At 39.0% G+C, this 22,519-nt stretch overlaps 1 protein-coding gene across 6 annotated transcripts in view; it reads right to left on the reverse strand.

The window, feature by feature from the left end:
* Positions 1 to 22,519, reverse strand: part of LOC121312955 (polypeptide N-acetylgalactosaminyltransferase 1) — a 207,168-nt gene that overhangs the window by 151,312 nt on the left and 33,337 nt on the right. For 2 of the 6 annotated variants that reach the window (XM_041244968.1, XM_041244966.1), the window contains exon 3: positions 2,445 to 2,549. The exons of 3 other annotated variants lie outside the window; for them this stretch is intronic. The gene's annotated coding sequence lies outside the window, so the exon portion shown is untranslated. The remainder of the gene's footprint in view (positions 1 to 2,444; positions 2,550 to 22,519) is intronic. One more of the 6 variants, XM_041244967.1, reaches the window with a different exon arrangement.

Here is a 22,519-nt window from a genome sequence, read left to right on the forward strand (position 1 = left end):
AGGATTGGAAATCAATAAAAAGGACCCTTTCAGACTGCTGCTTCATTTATGTTTAGAAATACTGTAGTTTTAAATGAAACACATTATTTTATTGGACTACACATGGCAGATTTCTTGGTTACTTTTACTAGGAATACATCAATTAAAACTTAATCTAAAAAGACAGCTGCAACATCCAATTAGGTCTGCAAGATTCATTCAATTCCTTATTGAATTTACTGGAAAGAGAAGAGCAAGTTGAGGAAATGTAAATTTCAACTCCAAGAACACATGGCCTAGAGGGATTTTGAAAACACTCTTGCCACTTATAATTCTGAGTGCACCAATGCAGTCTGAAGTTAAAGCAGGAAAGAAATATGTTCTGCAACTGGCTGAACTGTAATTTCAATCTGACGATACCTCTTCCACAGTAGAGCTCTCCTGTTCCACATTGCTCTGGTGATAAAAGAGAGCTCACTGGGAACCACATAACAAGGACATGCTGTCTTCTGAAATCCAAACTACTCACTCACAAACACAGGCTTCAGTATTATAATAATAGTAATAATAATCTATTTTCATATAGCACCTTTCATAGTGGATCACCATCACTAAGCGCTTTACAAGATATGAGACTAGAGTGTGTGAACTATGCAACAGTAGTTGAGCTGGGATTTGAATTCGGTACCTTCTGGTTACAACCCTGTTTCATTAACCACTGGACTACACAGCCTTCTATATGGCAGTAATGTAATGTACTACCAGGCAAGCTTCAAGTCTGGTGCTTTCAGTTTGGTCTCCTTCCAAGGTTGCTGTGGCTGCTTATTGTGTATGAGGTTTCCCTGTCAACAGCAGAAAAACTGGAAACCTTGATTAGTTCACACATTAAGAAATGGCCAGTCTTGTATCTGACTGAGAAATTCAAGTGCGTTAAGGTTCAGCTGGAAATGACATTGATGGAATTGCGTGCCAAGTGCGTAAGGGAGACAGCACCCGTAATGAGAACTGAGAGAAAGTGGGCAACAAAAGACGTAAGGAAGGTGCAAAGGCTGCCCTTTGAGGCAAGTACAACAGGGCTCCAGCTGAAAGAAAATTTTGCAATTACTGAAGCGCAAAAGCAGGAGCAGAAAATGAGGCATGTCAAGGCAGTGTCCCAAGCTAAGCTGTGACAATGAAGGAGATGGGAGGAATGTGAAACAGCATAAGATTGGCTGGCGAAACCTGTGGACAATAGAACAGAGGTCCACATATGATGTTTTTCCATCATCGCAGAACCTGAATGTGTGGGTAGGGGTGAACCCTGCACATCCACTGTGTTCAGCCAGCTACACTGAAGCACATTCTTACATGACCTAAGGAGCCATCAATGCCATGAGACGATTCCATGGATTCGGCACACACTCCATGACCCGACTTCAGAGATACTGGATTCAGTTGACAGGAGTGGAACATATAAGGCTCTGTCTGAGGAGGTAGCAAGTCTGGTTGGGGACCTCAAAAGAAAGGTGACTGATGAAGTTATCAATGAAAAGGAATGGATGGCTATGGCAAGTGATGGAGGAAGTTAAAAACAATAGAGGAATTGATGACTAAATAAGCTGGGCTGGGGTGCTGGGACGCCAGCATCACTGTCGAGCCTTCCTGAGGTGATGTGGGCTAGGTCGACGAAACAACGAAGACAGGAGGTGCCCACCTTATGATCCCTGTGAAGTGTCCCACCCAGCCCATTTAAGACGGTTGCCATGCTGAGGCGCTAGGGAGGCTGCACTTGGGTTGATCCCTGTAGCAACTATCGCTGCCATTGTATGAGCTGATGCGCAAATGGAGACCGCAAATAGGCTGGTCCCTGGATCCAGCATTTCACCAGCCATTAACACTGGGCCAATAGGAAATCCACGTTACCTGGCAGGGGAAAAGCACTGAAGGCTCATATTTTACAACAAAGCTACATCTTAGTTGGTCCCCACCACTATCTAATTTTATTGCAGCACACAGATAATAGCTAAGAAACGAAAGAGCAGAAAAATGCAGGGAATAACCCTGTAATAATAATGTGGAATAAACATATTTATGTGGACACATGGATTTAAAAAAAAAATCCAACACATTTGTTTACTTTACTTCGGGATAAGCCACCGTTGGATTTTATTACAACATTTATTAGCCTTCGGGAATCCCCCTAGATTGTCTCAAAAAGCCTATATGTGGTTATTCTAGGATTACCCCATAAATATAAAAAAATCAGTAGAGATTTTTTTGTTTTGAATTCCTGGAGGGGTATAGGCTCATCAGATCAACCCCTTAGTTCTGCTGTGAAACTGAAAACACAAAGCGATTTCTAGATGAAAGTAGAATACTTTAGGCTCTGGCTTAGGGAGTTGGGACTTTTTGGGAATTTTGTATGAATCCTGCCCTATTGTTTTACATATCTTGCAAACTACATTTTATTACAGAGCTCTACATACTTGTGCAGCACTTGTGGCTTGGGAGTTCTTTCTCTGTACAGATGTGTGCGCCAGGAGGTATTTCTTTATAATCCCAGGGCTGAATCACTTCATGCAAACATTCTACTGGGGGGGAAAAAAAGATAAGTGTCAACACAACACCAACAATTAACAACTTCTAACCCAAATAATATTGGACCACTAGCTTTTTAAATAGTTTTCTGCCGTATACCTAGCAATAACCATCAAATAACATCAATCGCAATTTCTTGTTGGCACTGGCTTTATCTGCACTAGCTACATTTTAGGGATGCAATGGTTAAGATTTCCCCAAACCAAAACCGAGATTATCATAATTCCAAACCGAACGATACAGACAAAATATAAAATCGAACTGAAACCCAAAAGGGGCAGTTTTGTACAATGGAAAGACATTGGCAGTTTCAGTACTAAATCAGCAGGATTTTCGGGAGCTCATCACACTTTTCTAAATGTAGACAGTTCACATTAACATCCCTTAATACTTCTAATATGTAGTCTAGGGCTGTTTTCTTTTCAGGTTTGTTAATGAAAGGTGCTGGTGCTACTAGTAGCAGGCATACGCAAACACTCAGCTTGCGTCCCTTAACTTAAACCTTTGTTAAAAAAAAAACTCTCTCCCTTCTCGTCAGCTTTCTCCACACGCTAATAAATAAAATAAATATTGTGTTTGTTTGTTTGGCAACCTGCTACTGTATACAGTATGCCTAACAGAAGCACCATCTTTACAATTTCACACAAAGCTTACAGCTGGTCCAAAAGATTATATTAAAACCAACAGAAACTTGTCATGAATAAAAATGACATGTTTTGTTTAGAGAAGGTATCCAACATACTGAACATGCGACTCACAAGACGAAGGTACAGCAGTTGATATAAATATATGCCTTGAGTTTTTTTTAATCAATTTCACAAACCCACCGTTTTGAATGATTTTGTTTAAATTACAAAATTTCATTAGTTTGCTTGCATGGCTTTGATCAGGGAAGCAGCTGGTCTGTTTTGATTATAATCATCTTCACCAGGGCTCTCCAACCCTTGTCCTGCACAGCCCCAAATACAAAGATTTTATAGGCGTTTAGGTCATCAATGGCTAAAGATCTGGAACACCTGTTAATCTTGTCTCAAGTCAATAACTGGTGCAATTAAGTAACTGAGAGCTCGGCTAAAACGAAACCCAGAAGACATTAGCTCTCCATGACCAGGGTTGGAAACCCCTGATCTACAGAATCAATCAATCTATCTATCTATCTATCAGGGATGGGAATTTTACATGTTTAACTTCAAAGAAGTGGTTAAACATTGAATATTATGCTAGGAGATAGAATCGGTCACGTGACATTTCACCAAATGCACATTTTTTATATATTAACTTTAGTAATTTATCATATACAGCAGTCTGTCGCATATCCAACTGCTATGCTGCCACAGGAAGGGTGGATATTATACAAAGGAATAGGCTTGCCAATTGCCTGTAAGTAACTTTTCTAATTGGTGCAACAGAAAGATTGACACTAGGGCGGGTTTTATTCTCCGTCGATCTGGCGCTTCACTGGAATGCATTGTACTGCATCGTATGCAACACTAAGATGTTTTGTTTAGTGGTTATTAGATAGTGCACTGTTTAGTTTTTTTTTTTTTTTTTTTTAAATTGATGAAGCAACGTTTAATACTTTTCTTTTAAATTTGACTTAATACAATGAATTTGTAAAAGCCAATGCAGCTGGAACTATTTTTCAAGTGTTTTGGAAAGAAATGTTCAGTAAAGCAAAGGCCTGTTCTTGAACTTGTCTGGGTACTTGATAAGCAAAAATTAAATAGGTTAATACAAATGTGATGTGGGATTTACAACTTGAATTTATACTGTGTTAATTACTTGAAAAATGAAAAACACTGTAAAATGATTAATGGAATAAAATGTTGGAAACAAGGGTTATTTTGAAACTAAACCTGTGTATCTCTTTATTTACCAGTGTTGAGCATGTAGGAAAAGTAATGTAAACCCAAAAAGGTGTTTTCCTAAAATTTACGTCTCAAAAATGGGGGAGTGACTTTTGCGCTGGTGTGACCTATAAAACTTTTTTACTGTACTTTGTGTAATTAAAGAAAAAAATGCAAGCATTTTATAAGCGAAAAAACACAGTCCACGGTGTGCAGTAAGACAACTGAGCTTTCTATCGTGCTTCAATGCACCCAGGGCTTGAGGTAAGAAATCTTACTGCACATCCTGGAGTGGTTTATTTCTTACTTAAAACATAGATATACAGAAGTCATCGCACATTCATAAATACCAGCCAAGTTTTTAAAAGGGAGAGGCACCTGTTTTTTTTTTTTAGCACAATTGTAATCATTTTAGCCGCAGTCTGGAGCCCTGCATTTTAAGCAACATCTGGGAGTAATTGTGTTGACTTATCAAACAATGTGTCAACTCCAGTTTATCACATTACATACCATATTAAATATGATACGACAAAGTGGATTCCAATTAGACGTTGCTGAAACAATAAATTAAGATGGAAAAGAAAGCAAGCTATAAGGATTATATTAAGAACATATTTTAATTTATTGAAGCAAATTCTTCTAAAATAGCTATTTTTATAATAGCTACCAATTTCCAGCTCCAATTTAGATTTAAGGAGGAGAGTATTGTGTTTCCATTCCTTTGTGCACCAGATTTATTTTTTCTTTTTCTGTCCGTAGCAATTTTGCACAGGATTAAGTTACTTAGAGGTCCGAAGAAATGTAGTCATAATAAAAGCAAGCATTTTAAAGTTAAAAATGTTTTACACTTCGTTAGTTTTGGGGGGTTTTTTTAACAATATTGACAGCTTTACATTTTTTACAATATTGATATCATAGTTAACATAAAAAGGTACAAATTTTCATACTGTGAATAGCTTTTTGCTGGCTAAATTATCCAAGTACTCTAGGAAATATACATCTGTGGGCCACTGAGAGTAAATATATTAATATAAATAAATTCCATTCTTTACATCTGTATTGGCTATTGTGTTTCATGCACTTCTCCAGCATTTTACTTCTGACAAATATTCACTGTTTTACTGCTGTGAAGGAATAAACCTGAGAGTCACTGAAAATAATAAATGCTGCAAGGTTTTAAACAAACAAACAAACACATTAGTTCTAATAGAATTAACAAAACAACAAAAAAAGTTATTTCAGGAACACACAAACAGTTCTGGCACATCTTGGATCAATGGTAAAATATTTAGTTTGCTCCCTCAGTTGTCCCTCGTTCTAGTAGAATTACAAACATGTTCACAATCCGTTAACATTAAACCCCACACAAAAGGAATACAGTAATTCATTTTATATGATAGCATAACATGTACATATGTGTAAAGTAATAACTTCTCATGTACTTAATACATCTCCAATAGCTCACCATATTAAACATGACAAACTGAAGCTGCTGTAAACTACACAGTTACTAAGCTATATATTTAGCATGTACAATTAAAAAAAAAAAAAAAAAATTTAAAATGCAGTGTCCAGTTCAGCATTTGTACAGTGAAATCTTGTCAGTTTGTCATTCCACAACGCCAAAGTCTAGTCGCCATCTTCTGTATTGGAACAATTATAAGCCCACCTAAACTTGGCTTTACAATCATCAGTTGTTTTTGTGTGCAAGACCCCAGTATGTTTTCGATTTTTGGTAGGGACAAACATCTTGCAGTTCTGTGCAAATAAAACCTTTGCAGACTTTTTCAGCAGACTGTAGACTAGTACATCAACTGGCTTGAAATAACTCAAAATGCTATGTGGCTTTCCAGCAGCCATAACACGGGCAACAGCACTTGGTGGGCTAGTTGCTGTTGATTTAAGTAATTTTATTTTCCGCTGGGTTAGCTAATTTAAATTTATCTACATCACTCTTTCAGTATTTTCTTCTTTCATTTACATTATGATCTATAAAACTTGCTTTTCCTTTTAAATGACTGTTTATTAATATAGGTTTTAAATTGCTGCAACAGTATTCTACCTGCTGTATGTCTGTCAAAGCACAGCAATAAGAAACAGAAAGGAGGGTGTATTTTTGAATGGTTTACACAAATTAGACAGTTATTGGTGGTGACATGAATCAGTCATTCTCGAGTGCACCAGTAGAAGCCTCTGGTGGTTGCACAGAAAGTATTCACTTGCTTTCTGTACGACCATTAAAGCACCAGAGGTCGTAATTCTTTTTCCAGGGCCGTAAAAAAATAAAACCTACAAATATTTGGGTGGGTGTAAATGGCAGTTTTTCAGGTCTGGAATTATGTCAATACGCCCCCTTATCTGGAGCACTGTACTACAGAGCATCCCTTTAGGACATTAAAGACAAATTTCAATGGTTTTAACAAAGCGGTTGTTTCTTAGAAGCAGAAGTATGTCCCACAATCATGTTCCAATTTCACTGCTGTATATGCTTCAATTGCTTACCCCTCAGATCAGTTTACAGGTCTTGTACATCATCCAGTTTACTGATAAGGGAAACTGCCATAACAGCATCGGCAGGGATAAAATGTATTACACCATGGCCTGTTTTCAGCATTAAGGCCCTTATACACCAGACGCAACACGGTTTTTACTGGGGCGACATGACAAATTCACTGCGAAAACACAGTGCAGACCAGAAACGATCACATTAACGACACGACAGCTGTAAATTTGCCAGATCTTTCAGAAGGTATTAATACTAACAAACGCAATAGAAAATTGCTTATTATTATAGGTCAGGGAAATTAGGTACTACAGGTATGATCTTTACCTCCATTTTCAGTGAAAGTGTGTGACGGGGTGCCGTGCCCCCCCCCCATCCCCCATCGCTCGCGTTGGAATTTGTGTCGCCTTTGGTGTGAAGAGCGCTATTGAAAAGCAGAGGTTTTATTGATTCTAGTGTTGCTTTGTCATGTCGCACATCGTGTCTGGTGTGTAAGAACCTTTAGAACGGCAGATATATAAATATATGGAAAGCTCTACTAGGAGTATACGAGTGACAAACAAAACCCTGCTTGTAATTTACGAGACAGCACAGTGGTACCTTGTGAAATGTTTCAAACCATGTACTTTAAAACCAACAAGCTTTTTCAACAAGACAACATGTATATATTTTTTGCCATCAACTGTGCTCGTGAACGTCAAAAAACTCCTTTGACAAATATTTGTTAAATTAAAATGACTCGCTTATTAACAGTGTTTCTTATTATCCACTAATTCCCCAGTGAAGTTTTGTGTGCTTCATCTACAGTATTTGATTTTGGAGCTACAGTAGGCAGAAAAGTATAACTCCAAAAAATGCATTGCAAGCAGGTAGTACAGTAGATTATTCTGAATTTTAAAATACAAACTAAAGCATTCTGTGCAGTAATAGGACCCAGGAGCCCCATGTTTAATACTGAAACACTTTTAACCACTGTTTTAGCATTTTTTTTTTTTAAATCCCCCCCCCCCCTCCCCCCCCTCCCAGTGTTTGCAGTACTGTAAGATTGTGCAGGCTCAGTCTTTATCTCTGTCAAGAAGTGATTATGCCACCTTAACCCTGCGAGAATACTGTAATTGGAACCTCTCCACTTCAAACTGGAATTAAATTCTAGATTTCAACTAAGTACCCATAACACACGTGCACAGGTCAAAGGGTCTAGCGGGGGTGTGGGAGACGGGATCTCAAAATTGTAGAGTTAAAAAATGTGTACCTTGAAGGACTTCCAGTGACTGCAAAGACGCAAGTGAAAGTAGCTCTTCCAAATCCATTAATTTTATTCTTATAAATCGTCTATTTAAAAGAAAACATATACAAGTAGTACATATTTATAAAGGTTACTCTACCTTCAAGACTATGTCCAAACTGAAGTCAAAACTAACCCAGCCAGCCGAGGTATGTTCTGGAGATCTCCCCTCGACTGCAGACACCACCTGACTCTGGTTCTGAACTGTGTGTGATCCTAGATGCGACTGGGAAACTGCAGGAGGACTTTGCCGAGACCAGGGGACCTATTAGCACACCAAGCCAAGTCTGACACACCGACAAAGCGGGTGGGCGATGTGGAGACAATGCTCACTGATGTCAGTGGCAGGGTCTGTATGCAGTGGGCTGTCTGAGCAGAACTGAGATGATGCTTTGGGCAAAGGTAGACAACTTGGAGAAGCATTTGTGTAGACAGAATATGCATGCCATAGTCATTCAGGAAGGTATGGAAGGCACTACACCAATTAAATTCACGTCAGATTTTATTATGGAGATTTTTGGAAGGGACAAATTCAACACTCCCGTCTCTGAATCGATCCTGCACATCGTTTTCAGGGTCTCAAGTAAGATGGGCCGCATATGGTGAGATAAAACCCCTTTTCTGCAGTTCTGGGGCAAAGTTTGGTTTACTACGCCCAGCTCACAGATCGGATCTTGGATTACCCGGTGGATGCAAATGATTTCAACACCAAAGTCATCCTTCCTCGACTGGAAAAAGCTGCTACAGACTGATGGTGATAATCCGACTGCCTATTGCACTGAACATAGGCTGCATGTTTTTGCTGGCTTACAAGGACATGCACATTAGACAGTTAACCCATCTGATCCATCTCTCTGCCTTCCGCCACCTCCTCAAAACCCACCTGTTTAGACGGCACTTGAAGATCTCTTGATCTACACATCCTACTATGCACTGGACTTACCTGACCTAAGCAAAACGTTACTGGATCCTCAGCTAATGCACCATCCTTACACTAGTGCATTACTAATGTCTTTCTAGATATAACTTGCTGTAATCCTTACTTGTTGCTGTAAACTATACTATATTTAAATGTTAATCTTGCATTGTAATACTGTGCTGCCCTGTCACATCCGTAAGTCGCCTTTGAAAATGCAATCTGACAAAAAAATAATAATAATACAAATCATGTGTTTTGCCAATACATATAGAATTTATGCCTTTGACGTACACAACGTACACAATTGCAGTTTATGTCCCCCCCCCCCTCTGATTTTGACAAATAATAAAACGATAGCCCCCCCCCCCCCCCCCCGAATCCGAATGAACAAAAACTAGAACGAAAAATTTTTAAACGAAAACAACCAATTTTTAAATTGGGATCGTGTTGTTGGCATCACCAGCGTTCTTAACTAGATGTCCCTGCCTCCCTGATTCTGCTTTCCTAACATCTGTGTCAACCCCTTGTGACAGGATAGCGCAAAGACCAAGTTGTAATTGGCAGGAAAGGAAAGAGACCCAGATAGAAAGCTGAAGTTTAAGAGCTGGTGCACACATTTATTAACATAACACAGGAACAAAGAAAAAAAGGCACAAGGGCCAAAACAACATTTTAAACAAAACAATCAAAACATAGACTGGGCATTATCCTTCACCACCACATTGATCAATAACACAAAAACAGCAGCACAAACACTCACCCCCAATCTGCTCTACCGGACAAAGGATTTCTCATTCCAATACCTAACTGGGGAATGGCCACATCTGTGATTGCTGGCAGGGACAGATTTAACCCCATCGCTGCCATCCTTACATTCCCACACACATATACACACACTATTTACAGTATCAGAGCTTCTGACCTGCCACACACCCCTTCATAGACAGGGCTCCTGCCCTGTCACAGTGCTGTATACACTTAAATTTGTGTCTGGTAATTTACACAGTAGCAAAATACATTTAGGGGGGAAAAAAACACTTACTCTGTAAGCATAACTCGCTTTACTGTAGCCATTTTGCACAGTGCAGTACACGTCGGGTGACGTCGCTGAAGAGCTTGATTATGGCAGATGAAACTGTTAGGGTGGATATGTGACAGGCGGACACACAAAGGATTACTGTACTTGGAATGAGTAGCTGCCGAATGGAAAACATAGAGGACGTCTGCAGCATGGTTAGAGTTGGCCAGCTGTTCCACCCTGTTTGAAAGGGGGGTGGAGTTACCTAGAATTGGGTGTTCCTTGTTGGTTTTCTCTCTTTCATCTACGTGGCATGCATTGCTATTTTATTCATAGGTCCAGAGTTCCATATTTTTTAATTGCTTGTTTTTTGTTGCAATGTGAATGATTCATTATTTCAATCAAGTTAATTATTATCAAGTGCATTCCTCCTCAACTTCTGCCTGTCATGGGTTGATGCAATTTAAAGTTCTTTCAGACTTTACTAATCTGAGATTTAATTGCCCAGAATATATCCGGATTGGAACCAACCTGTGACAGATGCAAACAGGCTCCAGCTTCTCTGGCCTGCAGGCAAACAAGATTTACTGGCCATGTCCCAGTTTGGCTCCTTTTTTGTCTTCAGTGTTTGAGACCTCCCATATTCTTAAACTCCTCATTGCTTCCATCCCACACACTGCGATTTCTAGAGTGATACCTGATGATATACCCCTGTCTAAAACAGTCATTCAAATCAGACACCCTGGCTTTTGCAGCTTCATTAGCTGGACGTCTGGTCTTGTTTGGTTGGAAACAAGCTGCCCCACTCACATGTCCACAGGATCAGGGATCTTATGCAACTTCATAAATAAAATCAAGTATACTCTTTTATGGATGGTTTTGGTGAATGTATAAATATATTAATGATTTCAATGTATTCAGCATTTTTTTGAACACTGAAAAATAATTATTTTTTGTTTGTTTTGTTTTTTGCTTTTTTAAAGTGCACCTAAAAGCAGCGCATGAGCCAGCCTGACAGCCAAAAGCAAAAATATTTATCACTTGGCTACACTGTACAGTAAAACACGAGAAAGCAAGCATGCTTGAATACTCTTTAACACTTGATTATGTCACACAGATACAGTCGTCACTAAGGTCCCACAGCTTGGTGCATGAGAAGCCATGTCCTGGGGCCATAAATCTCCAAAGAGATGCAGAACCAGTGACGAAAATTATCCTGTTTACAGTTGCAAATTAATCTGAAAAGAAAAATCCTATGACAGCAGCGATCAATGGTCCACATTATCCCTTCCAACTCTCCTAGGTTAAAAAACAAACAAACCTGCAAGTCTTTGCTTTAACACTGCGTCTCAGACCAAATATGAAGAATGAATTGCAAGCCAAGAGAAAGGTGTAGAAGCCAGCAGGTCACTAGTGATATACTTAATTAAGGCAGTTGCTCCGGCAGCCACTGACAGATACCCACGGGTCACTGGGACACTGCAAGCTCTTGAGTCTGTTAGGGAGAGAGCCGTCACTCAAGAATAAACAGTAACACCATTGTCATCCGATTCTTATAGGGACTTAATGAAGGATGCATACCAGTACTTAATTGTCCACACATAACATCAATCCCAGAACATGAAAGTTTATTGTATTTTATTAGCAATAGTTCATTTTATTTAGCAGCCTTGCTAGGGTTGTCTGTAATAATGAGGTGACCGATTTAAAAATAAAATTTAAAAAACACACACATTTACAATGCTCAGTTTATTAAAAATGTATAAATCATTGCACTGAAATAACATGAATGTGTTCTCTGTACACATAAATCTAAAATCTGTACAGTAGGTCTATACAGTATAGTAGTAAAATCAAAAGAATATGTAGCACACTTTCTTTTTACTTTAGCTACCAGTAACACAAAATAAATCATGACATTACTAAACGCAAAAATAATAAAAAGATTATTAGGCTTCCAGGCCACAGGCTGGGAAGTCTATTGTTACTCCTGGAATAATAATAATAATAATAATAATAATAATTCTTTGAAAACTCACCACATTCGGTAGGTTGGTAGATGCTTATGGGAAGATGGAAAATGCTAAAGAACTTATGTCGTAAGTCACATGGTTTTGCCGCCATATTGGACTGAAAAAAACTTTGTCAAAATGTAAAAATTTCAAAAAACAACTTACTGCAGAGTGCTGAAAGTAGGTATAGGTGTTGAGGGATAGCCCAAGATTAACTTGTGTTCGCAAGAAGCTAATAGGTTGTCTGGTATGGCGGCCATGCTGCATGACGTCAATCACAAATTACAAAGATCTTCTCTCAAACCGCTAGTCCGATTGAAACAAACCCAATGGCACATATGATCGTAGTGTGGTTGTCTTTAAAGGGAAGTTGCTACAATAAGAAACATGGCAGCCACGTTGCATGACAAAACTGGCTACAAAAACCTTAGTCTCTGAAATCGCTAGTCCGATTGAACCAAAAATTGGCACACATGATCCTAGTGTGGTTGTCTTTAAAGGTTGGTCAAGGGAAGTTGCTACAATAAATAAAACAAAAACATGGTGGTCATATCGGATGACATCATCAACATAAAAAACTGGCTAATAACTATAATCGAATGCAGACAGAGTCATGGTTACTACAGAACACATACAGTAACCCATGTATGCTTTATCAAAAAATGTCATTGCCTGTGACCTTTGACCTCTCCTAAAGGTCAAATGTAAAAATGTATTATTGTTTCCTCTGTCATTTTGGATATAGCTTCACCCTGCTGGACCACGTGCATCAAAGCTGTTCTCCGATTTGTCAATGCCCTAGTTGACGCGTGTAAAATTGCAAAAAATAGGACTCAATCCTATTTAGTTCACATCACTCCAGTGCCGCCTGTGGTGTGAAAGACACTTATCAAACATTCTATTCATATGGTCGCCTCGCTGCACAGTTTCACTTGCTGCATAGCATCTTGGGATTAGCAGCCTTAACACGTGTATAAAAGAGTTTACAGTGTTCTCTCCACAGGGTACTTTTATACAGTAGTAAAGCACTAGAAACTGTTTTGGTGTCAATTAGTGGATTCTGTAATTGCACTAACCTTATGCAAAGCACTGGCTGTACTCTTGAAATTGACTAGCAGCATCTCATGTCTGTAGAACCAACCGGTAGGCTAACCGAGGTACCCTCTCCACTCTTTCAGCTGTTTTAATGCAATTGATATTTTACGCTACAGAAGCAATCTCCTCAGCAGGCACACTGACAGCATGCAGCAGCAGGAGGGAATCCTTTCAAACCTTACCTACAGAATAAATTCCTGCTCCAGGGAGCAAACAACTCGCTCTGCCAATTGGATCCCATAAATAAAACAGCAAACTTGTTTTCCTGTTTGTAATGCAGAGGGAAGCAGGCTTTGAAAACACACAGCAACCCGGGTCTCAAATTTCCGTTTGTCCATGCATGATGGGAGTCTGGCACTGGTTCTGTGCCGCATCAACTCAAATGAACCCAGCAGCCAGTGCTGACAAAGCCAAGCGTTTTCCAATTACTTTCATCAACCCCACTGAGCACATGTGAAACTTCAAAAGGATGTCCTTGAGAATAAAATTTTAAAAAATTTAATGTAGACAAATCTCCAGGGTTTGAATGTCCAAACACCTCTTTTAATGAAATAAATAAAAATCACTAACGTGAAGAAAATCTTGCAAAATAAACACTCAAAATCGAACCAGCCTAAAGGACTTTACTTGCGGCTTGCCTATTTACTTTACCCTCACCAGGAATAACCCACGCATAGGCATTTAAACCAAATACATTTTAAAATGTAATTTATTTTAGATATTTATATTAGGAATGTGCATTTCTGTTTTAATAACTGAATACATGTTACTTACTAAATAAATACCGGTACACTATTATACTTAACATGCCACATGCTAAAAATAATGCTACATAATGCCAAAATTGGTAATGTGTAATTTTAAAAGACAACCTATAACACACAGATTGGAATGAATCAATAAATTACGTCTTCATCGGACAACTATAAACTATAAATACATGTTTACATTAGGTAACATATATTAAATATAGGACATACCTCCCGGTTCTGATATACATTCTGCTACATGAAGCATTAAAATTAATGTAGTGCAGAGTAGATTTAAACCATTGAATGCCATTAACTAAAAGTCAAGTTAAGACTCTTTCTTTTTTTTTTTTTTTTTTTTTTTTTTTTTTTTTTTAATTTAACCTGGTGAGGAAGTTGTTAACTATCAGTTACATGTCAACCCATTAGGACCCTCCCTTTAATCTCTGGGAGGGATCAATTATATATATATATTATAATATATTATATATATATATATATATATATATATATATAGATTAAACAATGTCCAAGGGGACAAAATGCTAGAGAAAAAAAAAAAAAAAAAAAAAAAAACTTGTCCTTCTGCCCCCTCCCCATCGCACAAAACACACACAAAAAAGTAAAATATAACTTGTAGGATTTTGGTTTTACTTAACAGTGAACACAGTCAATCAATTAGTGATTAACAGGGGTGGATCTAGCCTTGTAGCTTGACGGGTTCAATAAATTCAAGATACACAAAAGGTTCCCTGTGACCCCACCTCACCCCACCAACTTTATAACATGCTTAAGGAAATATTCCTTTCAGTGCAGTTTGGAACACATTTGCTCGTAAATTTAAGTAACATACTAATACCCCTCACACAGGTGAGTTACGACGGCCGAGAACCGGCACAGATGCCGCATTTCGATCTGTGTGACTTGTATATCCCGTCACAGAGCCGTCACTGAACCACCTCGCAAAAATATTTTATTTTACAAAAAATCTGCTTGCTCCCTCCCCTTCAAAAATATGTAAACAGTAAACTAAGTGTTTTTTAAAACATCCCATCCCAACAAGTACGTGCTTGACCATGAGGTGTAATAAATTACATAAAACAATTTTCTCCAATCTGCTAATACCTTAGCGACTACCGTGTTTGTTTATTGTGTAACTGTATTAGATTGCTGCATCTAAATGTCAGGTTCTCATTAATGTAAAAAAACGTAAATAATACCTGAAGTCTAAAAGATTAGTCTCCCGTGCTAGAGGCTCTCAAGCAGCCATTTCTGGGTTTCAACAGAAGAGCAGCTTCTTCCACAGCTAGCCAATCGGAAGTCATAGGGGTGGGACGTAAACAAGTTTTAAAATGTTTGTGCTTCGGTGCCAGACTTCCGTAATTCAGTTTTCTGAAACTTGCCTTGCTCTGTAGAAACATACCCAGAGAGTCTATCTTGCAACAGAACAAACATAGGAAAAATAAATACTTGTCCAACAGGCAAAGTACATCGGCAAAACTTGTTGTCCCTCACAAAAATCTTGTTATCCCGGGCGATACGAATTGCACAACCTCCATGTATCTTTAGCGGCCATTGCATTTAGTGGTTTGTTGCGATTTATCAGTACTTCGGAGCAAGGCTACACTCAGTCTCAGTCAATAAAGACCAAGGCTTGTAGATGGGTATGTATGCAATAAGGCCCGACAGGGTGTTCATATACGTCGAATATCCATATGACTTGGGGCGAAGTTGCGTGCCTCCAACCACTGAAAAGTCTGTATATTCAATGTATACAGACACACTGAAGGGCCTTATTGCATTTATAATCTAGGGAAAACTGTGGATTTGAGAAAAAAAAAAAAAAAAAAAAAAAACCACCAACAAATAAATCATGTTTAAGGCATTATTTTTCAATTAAATATCCTTACGCAGTCCCATTTATAACTTTGAACTACGCACAAAGTTAAGCTTAGTAAAATTAATTTAATTGAAACATGCACAAGTAAGTACATCTTTATTTGGATATTGTGTACATTGACATTGCAAAGATACACCAGGGCGCGGAGTTGAGACGGCACTGAGTAATGTTCTTTTCCTCTCAGTGCAGACACTGTTTCAGCAGAACAGATGGGAGGAATAAAAACACGCCGTCTCAGATTTCAATCATTTAAGGTCTGCGTTGTAGAGGGGTGGATAATATGCAGACATGTCTTTCTAGTTTTCTGTAGCATTTACAAATCACAAAAAATACATTAGAAGGCTGTGTGGTCCAGTGGTTAAAGAAACAGGCTTGTAACCAGGAGGTCCCCTGTTCAAATCCCAGCTCAGCCCCTGACTCGCTGTGTAACCCTGAGCAAGTCACTTAACCTCCTTGTGCTCCACAGATGAGAGGTATAACCGAGGTCCTGTCCTATTGCAAGTGACTCTGCAGCAGAAGTTGGGATGCATAGTTAACCCCCTAGTCTTAGTCACTTTGGACAGAAGAGTCTGCTAAATGAGTAATTTTTTATTCATATAGTGTATACACCTGATCAAGTCAATGGAAACATATGAAATCAGAATACAGTAAATCCCCACTAATGTTATTTGTATCCGTCTGTTTCATTGAGTCACAAGACATTATGATTTTGTTGCAGCAACTTTATGGCACAGTTAAACACACTTGTTTTGGGTTAGTTGTGCTTGGCGAACAGAACTATTTGGTTTGTTCATAATGGAGCTGAAAACATAAAACAGGAACGGCATTTTTCAAAACAAAAGGGCACGTTTGCACTTCTATTTTTTGCTCAACATTAGCATTAACAGCTGGGTTCATAGCAGCAATAAAGAGTGAGTGAAGCAGTTAAAGATGACTTAAAAAGGAAGCTATATTTCAAAGATTGTGTTCTGTATATACCCATAGCTGGTACTGTAGGCTACTACACATACTATATACTGTGCAAATATTCAAAGTGCAAAGCAAGATTACTTCCAATGCACACAATTGACATTGCTATTTTGCAGGGAACCTTACATTTACTTTCATTACAACATAATAAGATGTCTGATTCGGAGCCACAGATATTCCCATAGGGTGAAAGTAGCTTGAGGGCCGGGATGTCAAACTCAATTTCACCCAAGGTCACGTTGTAAATGAATGTTTGATTTGCAGGTCTGAAAAAAAAAAAAAAAAAAAAAAAAAAAAAAAAAACAAACAAGAGAATGAACCTACTATGAGTGCACCATGGGCTGAAAATGAGGGGTTTGTGAACGAAACTAGGTCTTACTATTTCTGTTTTTTAAACTTATTTTGGGGGGGGGGGGGGGTTTAGAAGAGGAAATTTCACACAGAGTCTCATTTGTGTTTTTCAATCTGAGAATAACTTACATTGAAAACACTATTATTCAAAAGACCAAGAAACAACAAATGTAACAAAGGCTTCATATACAACTTAAAGAATATGTGTGTGGCTCCAGGGTGCTTAATCAATTATTGATCGCCATTGCTTTTATGTTGCAAACATTCTCGATTAATCATTGCAGCTCTATTATATATATTACACACACACACAGAGTACAGTACAGACCGCCTATTGACCACCGCATTTAACCATGATAAAGCTAAGGTACTAGTGCAATCTTTCTGAGTTGGCAAGGCACACATTTGGAAACTACATAATGAACAGATTCAGAAATTACATCATTACAGATAACTGGGACACTCAGCAGCCAGCCTCACTGTTTTGGGGCAGAAAATATACTACTGTATAACATACATTTTGTAAAATAGTTCTGTTCCGTTTATAATACATTTGTGTGAGTTGCGGTACACATTTTGTTATTTTTCTTGATTTTCTGTGTGTGAAGGGAGATGAACCCTATGAACCAGCCGTGGGACCCCATCTGGTGGGTACAAAGGGAGTACTCCACTGCTATCGCAGTAGGATGAGGAGTGGTGCGCCTACTGCTGTCGCTATGGACATAAGGAGAAACTGCCCGGAGGTTGACTGGGACACAGACGAGGAGGGGGGTGAGCCCAAAGTCCCATTGTGTCTAGCGCCCAAGTTGGAGGAGCCTAAGCGGCCAACGTCCAGAAGAGGGAAGCCGAAGAGTCCATAGCCCAAGCAGGGCAAGCCATGTGTCCAAAGGGAAGCCGAAGTCTCCGGTTTCCTAGGGAGAGCAACACCAGTCTCCAGAGATAGGAGACTACCTGCAGCTCCCACCTCCACCGCAAGAGGGAGACTACCTGCAGTTCCCACCTCCACCACCAGTGGTAGACCACTTATCGCCGATGACTGGGGATGCTTGTTCGCCTTCGCCCGGGGACGCCTGCTTGTCATCACCCAAGGCTTTGCTGTATCCAACAGCAGCATTTGCACTGCAGGAAATTCTGGGGGCTGAGCCCAAGAAAAGGGAACCGTCAGCAACACAGAAGTGGAGGGGGAGAGGTGTGGAGACCATCTCCACCTGCAATAGTTTCACGGCTGGAGTTTCCCGCGCTAAGGGGTCAGCACCACCGTCATTGCCTGTGGCTGCCTGTTCGTCACCACCTGGGGGTCGTTTGCTGCTGATCCCCGGGGATTTGCTGTGGCCGCTGGCAGAGTATGCCACACCGCTGTCAGCCTTTCTGTGTACAGTACAGTGTACAACGCCGCTGTCGGCCTTTCTGCTGCCAGCGTTGTCACTGGCCAAGCTGCCTGGACTGCCCCAGCTGGAGAAACCAGACTGTAAGCTGCCAGCATTTCAACTGCCAGCATTGTCACAGACAACACTGCCGCCTGTGGGCCCACTGACGCCTCCATGATTGGCCCAGGAATATAGGCAAGACTTTTGTTTTAATACTTAATAAAGAAACAAGCAAATTTGCCTCTCGCCCCGTAGTACTTGCATGTTGTGCATTCCATTAATTTTCCGTCACCTGCAAGCCAGTTCTCAGTGTTCTTCCTATATGGTACATTATTTTTTTGTTCATTTGTTTTTGACATGTCCCCTCAGCAATGTCTTCAGGTTCAAAGCATTTCAGTAAGGCAGTGGTCTTCACTGTTTTTTAATTGGGGGGGGGGGGGGGGGGGGGGGGGGGGGGCACTTAAAAAAATGAATTTATATCTATATATATATATATAGGGCATCTCAAGCAAGGGCCGCACCAAATATTAAACAATGCTTACCTGCTTAACAGGAGGAAGAGTGAAAGTGTGCCTGTTGCTCCTTGACCTTCTGTCTGCAGTGTTTGTATTCAGTTACTGCAATCCTTGTAAGACTGTCCAAATTTTCTTTTGTGCGTTTATTCCTGCGTTTGCTTTTTTCCATGTCCATTGTGGAGAAAGTAGATTCACAGGTGTGTGTGGGTGTGCCAACAAAAAAAAAAAAAAAAAAGACTCTTTGCTATTACATTTTCCACTATCGCTTAGTCTGCCCCCAAGTCTGTGAGAGAAGGTGACACAGATGAAACCCTTGCAAAAAAAAAGTTCGACTAAACAAAACAGTTCATTCAGACCCATGATATCGGAATACGAATACGGACTGAAATTCCATTTTTTGTTCGTCCAAAAGTAGTACAAAAAAAGTCAGCTCTACATGATTCAGTAGGCCTGTATTATCTGATGTGAGTGACTTCAAATTTTGGAAAATGCAGAAAGGTAGCACTATGTCAGGAACAAATCTTATTTTGCTCCTGAAACTTCCAGTGCTCATCCTGAACTTTCCTCCATTTTACAGTAGTTCCAGCTTCAGTTTCGTTCACAAACCCCTCATTTTCAGCCCAAGGTGCACTCATAGTAGGTTCATTCTCTTTTTTTTTTTTTTTTTTTTTTTTTCAACAGGACAAGATACCAATCCACTCTCTCTTACTGAAAGCATTCGCTCCTTGCGCGGTTGATCGAGAAACAGAAATTTAAATGTATTCTGGGAGTTGTATTTTACACACCTCCCAGTCATGTACTTAAACACTAAAGCAGAAAGGTTAGTAAAACAACTCCCAGAGTTCACTTCGGCTTCCATTTCTAGCTCAACTGCGCAAGGTTATGAATCCCCCTTATTTCCAAATTAAATAAATCTTTATTAACGAAGGATCATTTGAAGCTCCAAATTTTGGGTTATCAGACCACTGCAGTAGGGGAAGCAGCTGTAATTAACAGAAAAGAAGACATTTAAAAGGGTGGGGACAATTTCATTCTGCTAGAGAATGAAATGAAGTGCAATGCTATCTCAAATCAAAGCTTGCAAACAGATTTATTGAACCTACCTTAGCAGCAGATAATCATAACTGAAAATTAACAGTTTGGTGTAACATATGGGGTACCTGTGCATTCACAACTGCACATCTGTGAATGGGGTGCACAATTTGTGGAATTATTTTGTTAGCTACCGTATACCTACTTTAATTGTAAAAAGTGTGTTTAATCTGTTGATGGTTCACACTAATGATGCCAAGCCTTCCAAGCAAAATCACAGCTAGCATCTATACTTGTTCACTGTACCTTTTCAACTCCACACTGCCACGAGAATAATAAGATCTGTCTACATATTGGACGAAAGTTAATTTACACTTTCATCCCAAAAGGAGTTCATAAATAGCCTAAAAGCACCTACATTCTCAATGACTACATTCTAACATCTGGAAGATTACATTTTTCCTCAGTAAACCACGCGGAGAAACAGCCATGTTAACCTTTTTGTCTGGGCCACAAAGAAATAGAATTGTTTACAGCTTTGTAAGAAAGGGTTGTCACCTGGCATCATGCACAGTGGAGTTCCTGCTTTTCCCTGGAGTAATAAAGATAGATAAAAGCACAAGTATCGTAAGTAATGGACTGTTTTTCATGTTTCTTTTGAAATTTGCAACTCAAAAGTTTTACAAATGAAGCATGTCAAGATATACCTACATTGCAACAATATACACAGTATAAGCAGTTTAAATTTCCCGCTGGTCTGGCACAGAAAATTTACAAGCACAATTCACTATTCTCTTAAGCTCAACTCTACATTCAACATTTAGGCCTACTGAATTATTGCATCAAACATTTGTTAACATCAGTAGTAACTGGAGACCAACGTTCAGCATCTGCTTCCTGGAAACAACGGTTTAATGTAAAATAGCCACTAGTGCAGTTTCACTTCACTTTCATATGTTGAAGAATGTCCAGACAAGATGTTTAAAGAATGAAACTGTCTGTCTGATGGGGGCAGTCACTTTGCTTGCCACTTCCAAAAAGTTACTATAGCTTCCAAAGGTCCCTGTATCAGCTATTGTTGGAAATTTACAGTATAACTGCATCAAGGTATAAATAATGATGCTTGGTAGAGCTTAAAACAACCTTAACACACAATTTGCTTACAATTAAAGGGCATGTTGTGGGTTCCGTCTTATGAGTATAAAATGCTACTGTAATTGTATTACGAGGCAAATAGCAGCCAGGACAACGTCGTCTTATAAACAATTGCATTGTATAAAGAGCCACCCTATAAAAGGGGACGCTCTGTATAATAAAACAAGTAGAACTACTGTATAGCAGTGGCATAGCTAGGCTTGGAAATGTGGCTGGGCCCGAACTGGGCGGGCAATGACCAAAGGTCTGACATCACAGGAAATAGTTTACATTGCAAAAATTACTTAAAACTAACCCTTTAAGGACTGGTACCATGTTAACACAGTAATACTGAGTGGGTTTCTAGGACCGTGTAAACACAACAAACGAAACCAAAAAATTAAACACATTTAAATTTAATGACTTACAGGGCCACCGTACTTCGCAGTGCAAGCTTGAAACATACATAACTGCACAGGGAAGGGACTGACGTTCACTTCCTGATTTTTTTTTTTTGGGGGGGGGGGGGCAACATCAACAGAGGGGAATATAGTGTCTTAAGGGCGGAGACCATTTACAGCAGCCCGGCAGAAACAAAACATCACAGAAACTTGTTTAGAGCTCCCACTTCTGTATTGTCTTTCCTCTTTGGTGGGGGGGGGTTATGGCAATTAACCATTAGGGGAATATGTGTCTAAGGGCGAGAGGGGGACAATTATACAGCCGGCCCGGAAGAAAAACATACATCACAGAAACTTGTAATCAGATGGTTAATATTTTTTTTCCCTTACTCACACTGATATTGTATTGAATAATAAACAGTTATTTGATTTATATGTGTTTTAATATATGTTTTTACAACATTTATAAATATCAAGAAATGAGTGGATATAAACAGATACTATTTCATGAACTAAATATATCAGGTATGGTTTTTTTTTCCCTTATAACTGATAATGTATTGAATAATTTATTTATTTTGAGAAAATAAAAAATTAATTAAAAAAATTAATTAAAAAAAAGCAACTGCTTATAAATGACACTGAGAATATTATGTCATTGCAATCACTCAGGTGAAACAATGTCTTGTAATTTGCCCAAACATCAATATTTTTAACAAAACTAGAACTTTCAGTAAGTATTGTAAGGTCCCCCAGGTCATAGAATAACATGTCTTTATACATGTATCTTTTAGCAGAATACATCATTTTAAAAAATAAATAACATGTTGTTAAAAAAAAAAAAAAAAAAAGCAAAAAGTTTGTAT

This window comes from Polyodon spathula, chromosome 3, assembly GCF_017654505.1.
Source record: "Polyodon spathula isolate WHYD16114869_AA chromosome 3, ASM1765450v1, whole genome shotgun sequence".
NCBI classification, from domain to species: Eukaryota; Metazoa; Chordata; class Actinopteri; order Acipenseriformes; family Polyodontidae; genus Polyodon; species Polyodon spathula.